This window comes from Triticum aestivum, chromosome 3B, assembly GCF_018294505.1.
Source record: "Triticum aestivum cultivar Chinese Spring chromosome 3B, IWGSC CS RefSeq v2.1, whole genome shotgun sequence".
NCBI lineage: Eukaryota > Viridiplantae > Streptophyta > Magnoliopsida > Poales > Poaceae > Triticum > Triticum aestivum.
The window spans coordinates 86,172,336-86,177,440 of record NC_057801.1 but is presented as its reverse complement, the minus strand read 5'-3'; positions in this window follow the sequence as shown (position 1 = coordinate 86,177,440).

Genomic DNA, 5,105 nt, shown 5'->3' with positions numbered 1-5,105 from the left:
GTACCAAGGGCTACATAGTAGCCCCACCGTCAAACTCCTATGGCTAAGTGAAAGTGTTAAAGCTATATAGTCCGATTGCCTTGTTCGCCACACTATCACCTCCTTAACGGACCAAGACATTGGATCAAGTGTGATTATGCGCTTTACCGAACACCCCCGCATTATATGCATGGGGGCTGAAGCCGACAACTGCAAACTTTCAGGTTATAATATACATAAACAGCCGCACAGGAGGCACTCAATACTTTACGGGCAAAAGTATAAATATAGCCTTTATAATCAAAATAGCATTGTTTTTACAATCAAGATGCATGTCACTGGAACATGGTACTCTTTGAGCACTGAGCCTCTATTAAACGGGCACCTTCTAGGACTTCTTCAAAATAGTGCTCGGGTGAGTACTGACCCAGGGCGGACCCCTGGTTGCAACATCGGTGGCCTCCAACTCCACCCAATATGTCTTAACACGGGCAAGAGCCATCCATGCACCCTCTATGCACGCCGACCTCTTGACAGCATTGATATGCGGCACAGCACGAAGAAATTGTTGCGCCAAACCAAAATAACTAACCGGGCTCAGCCCCTTTGGCCACAGATGGTCCACGACAGCCTTCATGGCAAGCCCGGCCAACCTATGTAGCACGGCCCACTCGGCAATTTGCTCATTTAATAGCCGCGGATGCTTTCGAGCACTGAACTGCGACCAGAACAATCTTTCCACCTCATGATCTTTCGGATCCTTGAAATACTCCGTCGCATCAGTAGCACTCTTTGCTAAATCCAAGTATGCGTCTGCAGAGCTCCACAATTGATCAAGAGGGGCATATTTTGGATCGCCGAACTTCGTTCGCAATAGAAAGGGCTTCCCAGCCGTGATATCACCGGATTGCCGAAGCTCCTCCTGCGCCTCGCTCATTTCAGAGCGAGTTTCCTTTGCTGCCTGCAAGGCCCTCTCTAGGTCAGTCGTTCTCGTTTGGTTTTCCTTTTCAAGAAGCTCATATCGGCTGGCGGCATTTTGTAGCTCAATAGCCATGTTGTCTATTTTATCCTCACTTTGGCGATGCGCAGCCTGTTCGGTTTTTAATTCTTCGGCTGCCTTCAGGGCGGCCGCATCACTTCTCCTGGCTTGCTCTTTGGCTCGGGCAAGTTCTGCCCAAAGGGTCTCTATGGCGGTAGCCCCATCTGCAGTAAAATCATATTATCAGTACTAGCATCATGCTCGTCTTAATATTTGCTGACCACCCGAATATACATACCATGTGCCTCATCAAGCCGCTTGTTAACAAGCGTGATGTCCGCATCCGGCACGTCAAGTTACCGCCTCAATTTGGCAAATTCGGCAGTTCGGTCAGCCGCCAGACCTGCAGCCGCCTGCGCACAAGAGCAGCGCTATCAGTACCTGAGACTATGATCCTCTGCTTGCCTTGTATAGACGGCAACCAGAGTCTCGAGGGCTACTACCTATACAAAGTACACCTCGCGTGTGTGGTACAGTCAAAAAAATATACATTACTTTGCGTACCTCAAAGCCTCTTAGCAGGCTCGTAAAACCTTCATTCAACCCGCTTTTTGCGGATGAAATCCTCTCAACCAATGTACCCATTAAGGTACGATGCGCCTCTGAGGTAGCTGCTTGCTCCAGAAGACCCATCAATGTGTCCAGTTGTGCACCGGACAATCCCGGGCTCCTTCTGTTGGTCTCCTTAGGAGCCGAGAACTCCGGACTTTGGGCGCCGAAGAATTACCTTCTGGCCTTTCAGGATCAGGAGAAATCCTCTGCGACGACTGATACGTCCATTTTGCATAATGCTTTTATATCAATATTTATTGCATTATGGGCTTTTATTACACATTATATCTCAATACTTATGGCTATTCTCTCTTATTTTACAAGGTTTACCATGAAGAGGGGGAATGCCGGCAGCTGGAATTCTGGCTGGAAAAGGAGCAAACGTTGGAAACCTATTCTGCACAACTCCAAAAGTCCTGAAACTCCACGAAACAACTTTTTGGATTTATTAAGAATTTATGAGCGGAAGAAATAGGCCAGGGGGCCCACACCCTGTCCAAGAGACAGGGGGCGCCCCTCCCCCTGTAGGGCGCGGCCCCTATCTCCTGGGCCCCCTGGTGGGCCTCCGGCGTCGATCTTCTGCTATATCATCACTCTTCCCCTGAAAAAAAATTGTGTGCAAGCTTACGGGACGAAACTCCGCCGCCACGAGGCGGAACCTTGGCGGAATCAATCTAGGGCTCTGGCAGAGCTGTTCTGCTGGGGACACTTCCCTCCGGGAGGGGGAAATCATCATCAACATCATCACCAACGATTCTCTCATCAGGAGGGGGTCAATCTCCATCAACATCTTCACCAGCACCATCTCCTCTCAAAACCCTAGTTCATCTCTTGTATCCAATCTTGTATCAAAACCACAAATTGGTACCTGTGGGTTGCTAGTAGTGTTGATTACTCCTTGTAGTTGATACTAATTGGTTTACTTGGTGGAAGATCATATGTTCAGATCCTTTATGCATATTATTACTCCTCTGATTATGAACATGAATATGCTTTGTGAGTAGTTACGTTTGTTCCTGAGGACATGGGTGAAGTCTTGCTATTAGTAGTCATGTGAATTTGGTATTCGTTCGATATTTTGATGAGATGTATGTTGTCTTTCCTCTAGTGGTGTTATGTGAACGTCGACTACATGACACTTCACCATTATTTGGGCCTAGAGGAAGGCATAGGGAAGTAATAAGTAGATGATGGGTTGCTAGAGTGACAGAAGCTTAAACCCTAGTTTATGCGTTGCTTCGTTAGGGGTTGATATGGACCCATATGTTTAATGTTGTGGTTAGGTTTACCTTAATACTCCTTTTTGTAGTTGCGGATGCTTGCAATAGGGGTTAATCATAAGTGGGATGCTTGTCCAAGTTAGGGCAGTACCCAAGTGCCGGTCCACCCACATATCAAATTATCAAAGTACCGAACGCGAATCTTATGAACGTGATGAAAACTAGCTTGACGATAATTCCCAATGTGTCCTCGGGAGCTCCTTCTCATTATTAGAATTTGTCCAGGCTTATCCTTTGCTACATAAAGGATTGGGCCACCTTGCTGCACTTTATTTACTTTATTTACTTTTTGCTCGTTACTATTTATCTTATCACAAAACTATCTATCACCTACTATTTCAGTGCTTGCAGAGAAAACCTTACTGAAAACCGCTTATCATTTCCTTCTGCTCCTCGTTGGGTTCGACACTCTTACTTATCGAAAGGACTACGATAGATCCCCTACACTTGTGGGTCATCAAGACTCTTTTCTGGCGCCGTTGCCGGGGAGTGTAGCGCTTTTGGTGAGTGGAACTTGGTAAGGAAACATTTATATAGTGTGCTGAAATTTTCTGTTACTTGTCACTATGGAAACTAATCCTTTGAGGGGCTTGTTTGGGGTATCTTCACCCCAACCAGAAGAGCAAAGAGATGCTCCTCAACCTACTGAACCTTATGAAAATATTCACTTTGAGATTCCTTCGGGTATGATAGAAAAACTGCTAGCTAATCCTTTTGCAGGAGACGGAACATTGCATCCCGACTTACACCTTATCTTTGTGGATGAAGTTTGTGGATTATTTAAGCTTGCAGGTATCCCCGATGATGTTGTCAAAAGGAAGGTCTTCCCTTTATCTTTGAAGGGAGATGCAATGACATGGTATAGGCTATGTGATGATACGAGATTTTGGAATTATAAGCGACTGAAGTTGGAATTTCACCAGAAGTTCTATCCTATGCATCTTGTTCATCGTGATCGTAATTACATATATAATTTCTGGCCTCGCGAAGGAGAAAGCATCGCTCAAGCTTGGGGGAGGCTTAAGTCAATGTTATATTCATGCCCCAATCATGAGCTCTCTCGGGAAATGATTATTCAGAATTTTTATGCTCGGCTTTCTCTTGATAATCGCAACCTGCTCGATACTTCCTGTGCTGGTTCCTATATGCTGAAGACTATTGATTTCAAATGGGACTTATTGGAAAGAATTAAACGCAACTCTGAAGATTGGGGTTCCGACGATGGTAAGGAGTCAGGTATGACACCTAAGTTCGATTGTGTTAAATCTTTTATGGATACCGATGCTTTCCGTGGATTTAGCTCTAAGTATGGACTTGACTCTGAGATAGTAGCTACTTTTTGTGAAACTTTTGCTACTCACGTTGATCTCCCTAAAGAGAAGTGGTTTAAATATAATCCTCCTGTTGAAGTGAAAGTAGTTGCACCTATTACAGTCGAAGAAAAGACTATTACATATAGTGATCCTATTATTCCTACTGCTTATGTTGAAAAACCTCCTTTTCCTGTTAGGATAAAAGATCATGTTAAAGCTTCGACTGTTGTTCGTAAGAGTAATACTAGGACCTATACACCTCCTGAGCAAATTAATGTTGAACCTGGTATTGCTATGATTAAAGATCTCTTGGATGAGGACTTAGATGGGCATGTTATCTCTTTCTTGGGTGAAACTGCTAATATTGCTAGACCCGATACTAAGACACGTAGACCTGTTGTAGGCACGCCTGTTATTTCTGTTAAAATAGGAGATCATTGTTATCATGGCTTATGTGATATGGGTGCTAGTGCTAATGCGATACCTTATGATCTTTATAAAGAAATTATGCACGATATTGCACCTGTTGAATTAGAAGACATTGATGTTACTATTAAGCTTGCTAATAGGGACACCATTAAACCTATTGGGATTGTTAGAGATGTTGAAGTCTTGTGTGGGAAGATTAAATACCCTGCTGATTTTCTTGTTCTTGGTTCCCCACAAGATGATTTTTGTCCCATTATTTTTGGTAGACCCTTCTTGAATACTGCTAGTGCTAAGATTAATTGTGAAAAGAATATTGTCACTGTTGGCATAGATGGTATGTCTCATGAGTTTAATTTCGCTAAGTTTAGTAGACAACCTCGTGAAAGGGAACCACCTAGTAAGGATGAAATTATTGGTCTTGCTTCCATTGCTGTTCCTCCAACTGATCCGTTAGAACAATATTTGTTAGACCATGAAAACGATATGTTTATGAAGGAAAGGGAAGAAATAGAT